Consider the following 11,820-nt stretch of genomic DNA (forward strand, 5'->3'; position numbering starts at 1 on the left):
AATTTAGTTAGAATCAGGTGTGTTAAATTAGGGTTGGACTGAAACACCCGGACGGTAGATCACCAGGAAGAGGGTTGGCAGCCTGGCCTACAGTTTAGAGAATGTACATCTTCTCTCCTCCCAGCTGCTCAGATAAAGAGCATGGTGAGTCAGCTGGGACGAGGCAAGACACAAGCGAACTGCAGACCGTCTGTAAGTATTCTCAAAATGTTTTGCTTGTACATACGCTGATAAACGAATTAATGTACATATAGTACCAGTCAAGTTTGGACACACCTACTCATTCCAGGGTTTTTTTTATTGTTACTATTTTCTACATTGTAGAATAATAGTGAAGACATCAAAGCTATGAAATAACACATATGGAATCATGTAGTACCAAAAAAGTGTTAAACAAATCAAATATGTAATATTTGAGATGATTAAAATAGCCACCCTTTGCTTGATGACTGCTTTGCACACGCTTGGCATTCTCTCAACCAGCTTCATGAGGTAGTCACCTGGAGCATTTAAATTAACAGGTGTGCCATGTTAAAAGTTAATTTGTGGATTTTTTCCGTTCTTAATGCATTTAAGCCAATCAGTTGTTGTGTGACAAGTAGGAGTAGTATATAGAAGATAGTCCTATTTGGTAAAAGACCAAACCACATTATGGCAAGAACAGCTCAAATATTCAAGAAGAAACGAAGTCCATTATTACTTTAAGACATGAAGGTAAGTCAATCCGGAAAATTTCAAAACTTTGAAAGTTTCTTTCAAGTGCAGTCGCAAAAATCATCAAGGGCTATGATGAACTGGCTCTCATGAGGACCGCCACAGGAAAGGAAGACCAAAGTTACCTCTGCTGCAGAGAATAAGCTCATTAGAGTTACCAGCCTCAGAACTTGCAACCCAAATAAATGCAAAGACAATCTGCAGGACAATAACCCAAAACACACCTCCAGGCTGTGTAATGGCTATTTGACCAAGAAGAGTGATTGAGTGCTGCATCAGTTGACCTGGCATCCACAATCACCTGACCTCAAACCAATTGAGATGGTTTGGGATGAGTTGGACTCAGAGTGAAGGAAAAGCAGCCAACAAGTGCTCAGCATATGTGGGAACTCCTTCAAGACTGTTGGAAAGCATTCCAGGTGAAGCTGGTTGAGAGAATTCCAAGTGTGCAAAGCTGTCATCAAGGCACAAGGGTGCTACTTTGATCTCTCTCTTGAGTACATACACTGACAAACTTGTTAATGTGCTGTATACAGAACAGAATGTGTGTGTCTTCTATGTTACTCCCTGAGAGTTTAGTATCTCCTTTACTGTTTACGTTCTTTCAGGCAACACATACAGCACTTTACCAACCAGCTGGCCAAGGAGACCAACAAGCACCTGAAAGACCTGGGCTCCGTCTCACTATCTTCAGCACCTTCAGAGCAGGTCAGTGTCTGTTCCAATGAGTTTGTGTGTGGGACGGACATCCCAACAATGACAACGGGAGTACCTTGAGTAACCTTTTGTGTGTTTGAATGGCTCCAGGTTGAAGTTTCCCATAGGTACAGATCTAGCATCCCTTCTTCCCTGATCCTAACCTTAACCGTTAGTGGGGGAAATGCAAAACTGACCTAAGGATCTAGGGGGGAACTCGGTGTCCTAGGGGGGGGGAGGGACTCGGTGTCTAGGGGGGGGGGGGAAACTCGGTGTGCTTAGGGGGGGGAAACTCGCGTGATCATGGGCGGCGGGGGAACTCGGTGTCTAGGGGAGGGACTCTGTGTAAAGACTCTGTGTCTCTAGGGGGAGGGACTCGTGTCAAGACTCGTGCCGGGGGGCTCGTTCTATGGGAGGGCCTTTGTCTGGGGGAGAACTCGTGTCTTGGGATCTGTTAGGGGGGGGACTTGTCAGGAGGACTCGGTATGGGGGTTGTGTCCTAGGGGGGAGGAACGCAGGGGGAGGAACTCGTTTCTAAGGGGGGGGAACTCTGTGTTTAGGGGGACTCTGAGAGGGAGGTTGTGTTAGGGGAGACTTCTGGTGGGGGACTTCTAGGGGGGGGATCTGGTTAGGACTCGGTTTCTAGGGGGGGGGGGAACTCGGTTTCCTGGAAGGGGGGGGGAACTCGGTGTCTCAGGGGAGGGAAGCTCGGGTCTGGGGGGCGAACTCGGTGTCTAGGGGAGGGGACGGGGGGTGTCTAGGGGGGAGGGGACTCGGTTTCTAGGGGAGACTCGGTGTCCCTCTATAGGGGGGTGGAGTGGAGACTCGGTGGTCTAGGGGGGGACTGAGTCTAGGAGACCTCAGAGTAAGGGAACGCGGTAAGGGATCGGTGACAGTGACAACTCCTTAACAGGAACAATGTGTTTTGAATGACCCATTTCTTCTTCTTCAACCCACAGAGGCAACAGGAAATCCAGAAGGACGGCTGATGAATGATTTCTCCGCTGCCCTCAACAACTTCAGGCCATACAGCGCCAGGCAGCACAGAAGGAGAAGGAGTCTGTGGCCAGAGCCAGAGCTGGTTCCCGTCTCTCTGTAAGGCTTTGAAAAATACAGATAGAACAATGGCTGGAATGCTGAGTATGTCATACCGCATTGGCAGGTTTTCTATGATCAAACTTCAAGTGATGTCTGGTTCTCTCTGTCAGGCTGAAGATGGTGCCTCTGAGGAACCGCTCGTGTCTTTTGATAAGTAGGTTCAAGCTTCTCTCTCTCCTCTCAGAGGAGGATGTTATGATACTTCTCTACTCCAGGATATGGTGGCCTGGTTTCTTAAATATGCTTTAATCTCCTTCTCTCCATACAAGTGTTTCTTTCGCTCTTTCTTTTCTGTAGCCAGAAGATTGGGGTCAAACAACCACACAGACGACAGAGGAGGCCATAAACAGAAGAGGACTTGGAGCTTATCAAGGAGAGAGAGACCAACATCAGACAGCTGGAGGTCTGTTCCCCCCCCCCCCCCCACGACAGTGGTGCGTTGTCCCTTATTACAACCCTGTTGCGCTACATTGTGCAAGGGTGCTGGTCAACTAATGCGCTGGGGAATAGGGTGCTGGTCCATACTAATGCCTGGGGAATAGGGTTCTGTCCAAACTACGCGCTGGGATAGGGGTGGTACAACTAGGTGGGGATGTCTGGTCCAAATAATGCCTGGGGAATAGGGTGCTGTCAAACTATGCTCTGGGGAATAGGGTGCTGGTCCAAACTAAGCGGCTGGGGGAATAGGGTGCTGGTTCCAAACTAAGCAGCTGGGGAATAGGGTGGCTGGTCCAAACTAATGCCTGGGAATAGGGTGCTGGTCCAAACTAAGCATCTGGGGGATAGGGTGCTGGTCCAAACTAATGCCTGAAATAGGTGCTGGTCCAAACTAATGCTCGGGGAATAGGGTGCTGTCAACTAATGCTCTGGGGAATAGGGTGCTGTCCAAACTAATGCTCTGGGGAAAGGGTGCTGTCCAAACTAGTGGTGAAGGCTGGTCAACTAACCCTGGGAAATAGGGTGCTGTCCAACTAAGGCTCTGGGGAATAGGGGCTGGTCAAACTAATGCTCTGGGGAATAGGGTGCTGTCCAAACTAACTGCCTGGGGAATAGGGTGCTGGTCCAACTAATGCCCTGGGGAATAGGTGCTGGTCCAAACTAATGCTCTGGGGAATAGGGTGCTGGTCCAAAACTAATGGCCCTGGGAATAGGTGCTGTCCAAACAATGCCCTGGGGAATAGGGTGCTGTCCAAAGCTAATGCTCCCTGGGGAATTAGGGTGCTGCTCCAAACTAATGCTCTGGGGAATAGGGTGCTGGTCCAAACTAATGCTCTGGGGAATAGGGTGCTGTCCAAACTAATGCTCTGGGGAATAGGTGCTGCTCCAAACTAATGCTCTGGAATAGGGTGCTGGTCCAAACTAATGCCCTGGGGAATAGGGTGCTGGTCCAAACTAATGGCTCTGGGGAATAGGCTGCTGGTCCAAACTAATGCCCTGGGGAATAGGGTGCTGGTCCAAACTAATGCCCTGGGGAATAGGGTGCCTTTCAGGATGCATCCAGAACCTGGGGACCAGACCAATGCTTATGCTCATCACATTTAAAAACGTTATTTTATTTTATTTACCCTTTATTTAATTAGGCAAGTCAGTTAAGAACAAATTCTTATTTACAATGACGGCCTACCCCGGCCAAACCCTAACCCGGACGGCGCTGGGCCAATTGTGCGCAGCCCTATGGACTCCCAACACGGCCAGTTGTGATAACCAGCCTGATTCTAAACCAAGGTGTCTGTAGGGAACGCGCTCTAGTGACTCCTCTAGCACTGAGTGCAGGTGCATCTTAGACGCATGCGCCACTCGGGAGCACATGGCATAAACAGGAACGCATTACCTTTCTCATTGAGTTATGTGTTATTTCAGCATTGCCTATGTTGTCATTTCAGTCGGACATCTTGGATGTGAACCAGATCTTCAAGGATCTAGCAGTGATGATCCATGATCAGGGAGAGATGATTGGTGAGTTCCGTCACTTGTTGTTGTACTGGAGTACAGTGCCCAATCAGTTTCTTCCTTCATAAAAACAACGCCTCTGAAACATGATTTGAACTCTCTAAAAATATAATCTGACCCCAAAACATCTGTATTATAGTATTCATACCCCGTGACTTATTCCACATTTTTTTGTTGCAGCCTGAATTCAAAATGTGTTAAATAGATATATTTTCTCACCCATCTACATACAATACCCCATAATGGCAAAGTGAAAACATGTTTTTAGAAATTGTAGAAAATGTATTAAAAATGAAATATAGAAATATCTAATTTACATAAGTATTCACACCCCTGAGTCAATACTTTGTCTTTCTGGGTAAAACATTTGCCCATTATTCTTTAAAAAATTCTTCAAGCTCTGCTGCTGAAAGGTGAATTCATCTCCCAGTGTCTGGTGGAAAGCAGACTGAACCAGGTTTTCCTCTAGGATTTTGTCTGTGCTYAGCTCCACTCTGTTTATTTTTTATCCTGAAGAACTCCTCAGTCCTTAAYGATTACAAGCATTCCCATAACATGATGCAGCCACCACTATGCTTGAATATATGAAGAGTGATACTCAGTAATGTGTTGTGTTGGATTTGTCCCAAACATAACACTTTGTATTCAGGACAAAAAGTTAATTGGTTTGCCACATTTTTTGCAATATTACTTTAGTGCCTTGTTGCAAACAGGATGCGTGTTTTGGAATATTTGTATTCTATACAGGCTTCCTTTTCACTCTCAATTAGGTTAGTATTGTGGATAAACTACAATGTTGTCGATCCATCCTCAGTTTTCTCCTATCACACCCATTAAACTATTTTAAAGTCACCATTGGCTACATGGTGAAATTGCTGAGTGGTTTCCTTCCTCTCCAGCAACTGAGTTAGGAAGGACGCCTATATATTTGTAGTGACTGGGTATATTGATACACCATCCAAAGTGTAATTAATAACTTCACCATGCTCAAAGGGATATTCAATGTCTACTTTTTAATTTATTTTTACCCATCTACCAATAGGTGCCCTTCTTGCCGTGGCATTGGTAAACCTCCCTGGTGTTTACAGTTGAATCTGTGTTTGAAATTCACTGCTCGACTGAGGGACCTTAGAGAGATGAGGTAGTCATTCATAAATCATGTTAAGCACTATTATTGCACACAGAGTGAGTCCATGCAACTTATGTGACTTGTTAAGCACATTTTTTTACTCCTGAACTTATTTAGGCTTGCCATAACAAAGGGGTTGAATACTTGTTGACTGAAGACATTTGTAAAAATGTCAAAAAACATAATACCACTTTCACATTATGGGGTATTGTGGGTAGGTCAGTGACACAAAATCTCAATTTAATCCTTTTTAAATTCAGGCTATAACACAACAACATGTGGAAAAAGTCAAGGGGTTTGACTACGTTCTGAAGGCACGGTACATATGTGTAAAAAAAAGAATCTGCCGTACCTTAAGGCAGTAACAAGCTGAGCCAGTCTGTCTGACCCTCTGTGTTTACACCACAGACAGCATAGAGGCCAACGTAGAGAGTGCTGAGGTCCACGTAGACCGAGGGACAGAACAGCTCCAGAGAGCCTCCTACTACCAGGTAAGACAGAATATCACTGCGGCAGAGTAAGACCCTGTGTCTACTGTTAGCTAGCGATGACTGCCAACAAAATGAGGGAACCCATTCCTATTCAATAGAAGGAAAGCACCTCGCGCCGAACTGTTTGAACAAAGTGTGAACAGAACAATAAGTTGACAAAACCTGAACATTGTGCAAATTCTAGGTGACATCATAGCAAGATATATAATGGTGCAACTGAYCAATCGAGGATCGTTATAGCTTCCAGCTCGTGCTTGATTGGCTGTTGATGCCATGGAGAAGTGGGTATACTCTAATTTCCAAAATGGCCTGCCCGGTGGTGGAAAGGGGCGCCCTGTGTGAAAAATTCAGCGAAACGGAGACATGTACTCTGAATGACCTAAATCATGGCAATGAGAAATACAATCCACCATGATATCCAGAATGAAACAATAGGCTCAGCCCTTATGGCTGATACGTTAGGCTCGGCCCTTATGGCTGATACGTTAGGCTCGGCCCTTATGGCTGATACGTTAGGCTCGGCCCTTATGGCTGATACGTTAGGCTCGGCCCGTATGGCTGATACGTTAGGCTCGGCCCTTATGGCTGATACGTTAGGCTCGGCCCTTATGGCTGATACGTTAGGCTCGGCCCGTGTGGCTGATACGTTAGGCTAAGGGACCAGATAAGCACAGAGTTCAGAAAAGGACCAGCTTTCTATGGTGGTGCGTTACATGAGAACGGGATACTCGAGGCAAGGCAAAGCAAGGCCTCGGCTACATTCACTTTCATACACCATGGTTTCCATACATTTCTACACTAATATTACTATTCTTGTATAACTTTTCTAATCTAGGCTGTAGTCTTTGGCACATTATTTCTGTAGGCTATTTAATCTACGAATTACACCTTTCAATACCCAGTCTAAACCCATAGCCCCTTAACTCATAGCCTGGTCCCCTTAAACTCACCCTGTTCAAGTCAGGGGGACTGGTCTTAAACCTCATAGCCTGTCCCTTAACCTCATAGCCTCCCTAACCTCAAGCCTGTCCCAAACTCACCTGTTCAATCAGACCTGTCTAAACCTCATGCCGTCCCTTAACCTCATAGCCTTCCCTTAACCTTCATAGCCTGTCCCCTAACTCTACCTATCCAGTCAGTGCCCTCTAACCTCATAGCCTGTCCCTTAAAACCTTCCTGATCCATTCAGGCCCTGTCTAAACCTCAAGCCTCCCTTAAACTCTTCCTATCAATCAGGCCCTGATCTAAACCTCATAGCCTGCCCTTAACTTCCTATCCAACAGCCCTGTCTAAAACCTCATAGCCGTTCCTTTAAACTCTCCTATCCAATCAGGCCCTGCTAAACCTCATACCTTCCTTAAACTCTCTATCAACAAAAGTAACTAAAACTTCACAACTCATAACTGGAATAGTTCGCGTCCTCTAAACCTTATCCTCTTTCCCGTTCAACCACCCGCCACATACCTACCCTGCTGAATAAATAGTTTAACATGTTCCACTTTTCACACCCATATATGCCAAAAATTTTATATTATGTACTACTGTGCATGATTATACACTTACCCTCCACCACACTACTTTATACACTCATATATACGCGATCCTCCACCACACTACTATACACTCATGATTATACGCGTTATCTCCACCACACTACTTATACACGTCATATTAACCGATATCCTCCCCACACTACTTTAACACCTCATGATTAACGCGATATCCCCAACACATACTTTGATACACTCATATTATACCGTATCCTCCACCACATACTTTAACACTCATTATACGCTTACCCTCCACCAACTACTTGTACACTCATATTATACACTACCTCCACACACTACTTATACACTCATATATACGCAATACCCTCCACCACACTACTTTATACGCATGATTAAATATACACCAAAGCCCACTGAAAAGAAAATGTGGGTATACGACGTAACACCCTCCACTACATCACTGAGAACGACCTAGCATGCTGTGGGTTTGCTGCTTGAATAAAAACGGCCCACATAGCGTTGAACCGTCGAATCGAGCGTTTCATCCCCAGGAACAGGTAACTTTTAAATGAATCGGTGCCATGCTGTTTTCTGCACCTCGACTGTCACCAACCTGCCATCCCTCTGCTCTGTCTCYCCCCTTAGCRAAAGTCCCGTAAGAAGATGTGCATTCTGGCTATGGTCATGTCCATAGTACTGACCATACTAGGCATCATCATCTGGCAAGCCACCAAATGAGAAGAGTGACAACCCTCCTCTCTTTCACATCTTTATTTATTTAATTCCCCCCTCCAACCTGAAACACCAGCCCGGGATGGATCCCCTCCAACCTGAAACACCAGCCCGGGATGGATCCCCTCCAACCTGAAACACCAGCCCGGGATGGATTCCCGGAGCGATGCCCAGCTAGCTCACTGTTGCCAGGGTCAGTGGAGTGGCATCAGGGCAAAGGGATGGGTCTGGGATATGTAACCTGACATTCCCTACCTGAGCTCAAGGCCTCCAGCTAACCTCCTGTCTCATTTACCCTGAGACAAGGCAGTAGTATTCCTATTCAAATGTCGAGTATTGGTGTAAAATGGGGCTGGAGAGTGGATTAATATAAAGATATTCTGTTTAATTCTACTTGTGATATTTACTACACTAACATTCATTGTATTTCCAAACACACATAATTGTTGTTATTAATATTATTGTTGATGAACTATTATATAGCAAATGGGGACGGACACCGATATGAAAAAAATAAAACTGTTGTTTTTGTAAATTAATCTCTGGGTTTTGTAGGGTGATGAATGATTTTGGTAACCTGTACATTTCCGGTACCTTTTTGGTATGTAAACAGTTTAGAGTGACACACTCCATTCAAGTTATAGGAGAGGTTTCCTGAACATAGATTAAGCCTCRATGGCGATTCTGCATTGACCTTGCATTTTAGTCCAGGACTAGTCTTAATCTGTGTCCAGGAAACCACCCCATACTCCTTATATTGCTCAGGTGAGATCAGGTTCTGATAGTGAACCTTTTTGTTTTTTATCCAACTGTCTACATGATAATAACAAACTCTGGTCGTAATAAACACATTTATTAACACTGTTGAAGAGCAAACCTCTTGGTAGTTTCCAAAACACAGATTAAGCTTCAAATTATTTGTAATTATGTTCCCGGCACCTTGACCATCCGCTCAATAAAAAAATAGTCCCGCGGCTCAAATCTAGTTGATAATCCCTGTCGTAGATGGTGTTGACTGAATAGGATGATMATAGTTGTTGATGTGCTGTAAAACTTCATTTATGACTGATGTTCTCATTATGATGCAAATCTTTGTAATATATTACAATCTTGGACTACAAAACCCATTTAAATGACAATATTATATCTGTTAATTGCAACCGTAGTTTTTAAAAACAAAACAAAAAGTAATTGTCAACCTGTTTTATTGATATCTATGACTTCTATCAATATGCTTAAATAAAAACTATGTCTTAAACACAAGATCCTTTTTCTGAGACTTTTTTGTCAGGACTTTTCCTTCCAAATAGACAATATTGTAAATATGATCACTGTTTTACCTTGTAAAGATGTTTTATATTTATTGTATATCTTTTTCTTATCCAATTTATCATTTTTATTAATTATTTTCATATTTTATGGGGTGGATCAGCTTGAATATTGTAGATTCCATCGACGTAATTATCTGCATCATTTCTAATCCTCCATATATTTTTTTCGTAAATATATTACATTTTTTATTTTACCTTTTTNATATTGTAGATTCCATCGACGTAATTATCTGCATCATTTCTAATCCTCCATATATTTTTTTCGTAAATATATTACATTTTTTATTTTACCTTTTTATTTAACCAGACAAGTCAGTTAAGAACAAATTGTTATTTTCAATGACGGCCTACCGGGGAACAGTGGGTTAACTGCCTTGTTCAGGGGCAGAACGACAGATTTTTACCTTGTCAGCTCGGGGATTCGACCTTGCAACCTTTCGGTTACTACCTCAATGCTCTAACTACTAGACTAGACAAGTCCCCTAATGTCCTTGAGTGGCCCAGCCTGAGCCCCGACTTGTGTGTATTTTTTAGTGATCCAATACGTAATATAGTACACTTATTACGTATTATATTATATTACATCATTTGGTTGTAATCCAGAGAGGTTAGAACAAGTATCTATATCATCTATGAGGTCGTGGAGGGGTCAACATTGTGAATTTTATATTATTGTTGGATCTGATTTTAATAGGTAACRTTTTGATGGCCATAATAAATAGATATGCCGATAGTGGACAACCTTGTTTTACTCCTCTTGACATTTTAAAACTTTCTGAGATGTAGCCATTATTTACTATTTTACACCTAGGGTTACTATACATAACATTGTATAAAAGATTCTCCAAAAATGTTTAATATTCCAGGCATTTATATAWAATTTCCAGTCGTACTTTATCAAAAGTTTTTTCAAAGTCAGCTATGAATACCAGGCCTGTTTCCCAGATGTTTCATAATGTTCTATTGTTTCCAGTACTTGTCTTATATTATCTCTAATGTATTGTCCATGTAAAAAAAAAAGTCTGATTAGGAAGAATAATATCCGACAATACCTTTTTAATTTTATGTGAATTGCATTTTGTTAGATATTTTGCTTCACAATATTAAAGTGTAAGGGGCCTCCAATTTTTTTAATGTACTGGATCTTTATAATGGAGTGGTTAAAACATGCTAATAACAGTCCTCTGAGTACATAAAAAAAGGTTTGGTATACCGTTCTTATCTATCTACTATCAACTGAAATTAAAGTTAAAGCCATTCTATGTTAAATAAGGTGAAATGCAAAACATACAATCTTATATGTGAAGTAGAAGTTATGACCTCAGCCAGCAGGGGTCAGTGCAGCTCTGACTACAGGCTGGGGAGAACAGATATGACCGCAGCCAGCAGGGGTCAGTGTAGCCCTGACTACAGGCTGGGGAGAACAGTTATGACCTCAGCCAGCAGGGGTCAGTGCAGCTCTGACTACAGGCTGGGGAGAACAGTTATGACCTCAGCCTGCAGGGGTCAGGGCAGCTCTGACTACAGGCTGGGGAGAACAGTTATGACCTCAGCCAGCAGGGGTCAGTGCAGCTCTGACTACAGTACAGGCTGGGGAGAACAGTATGACCTCAGCCAGCAGGGGTCAGGGCAGCTCTGACTACAGGCTGGGGAGAACAGTATGACCTCAGCCAGCAGGGGTCAGCTGACTACAGGCTGGGGAGAACAGGTAAGTGTCTACACAACTTTAGTTCTAAAGGAGGAGCTGCAAACTACTAACCATCTGTTTAGACGTGCTCTGCCTTCTGAAAGTATTCATACCCCTTGACTTATTCCACATTTTGTTGTTACAGCCTGAATTGAAAAGGGATGAAATATATTTTCTTCTCACCCATCTACACACAATACCCTATAATGACAAAGTGAAAGCATGTTTTACATTTTTTTTGCAATTGTATTGGAAATACAGAGATAAACAATATATGCAAAAGTATGTGGACACTCCTTCAAATTAGTGGATTCGGCAATTTCAGCCACAGGTGTGTAAAATCGAGCCCACCGCCATCTCCATAGACAAACATTGGCTGTAGAAAGGCCTTTCTGAAGTGCTCAGTGACTTTCAACGTGGCACCGTCATAGGATGCCACCTTTCCAACAAGTCAGTTCATCACATTTCCGCCCTGCTAGAG

The 11,820-nt window shown here is 43.4% G+C and overlaps 1 pseudogene; it reads left to right on the top strand.

Moving 5' to 3' along the window:
• LOC112072744 (syntaxin-12-like) overlaps positions 1-8,801 on the top strand; it is a 16,844-nt pseudogene extending 8,043 nt beyond the window's left edge.
• Positions 8,802-11,820: the final 3,019 nt, after the last annotated feature.

The sequence above is a fragment of the Salvelinus sp. IW2-2015 genome, unplaced genomic scaffold (assembly GCF_002910315.2).
Source record: "Salvelinus sp. IW2-2015 unplaced genomic scaffold, ASM291031v2 Un_scaffold2018, whole genome shotgun sequence".
Lineage (NCBI taxonomy): Eukaryota > Metazoa > Chordata > Actinopteri > Salmoniformes > Salmonidae > Salvelinus > Salvelinus sp. IW2-2015.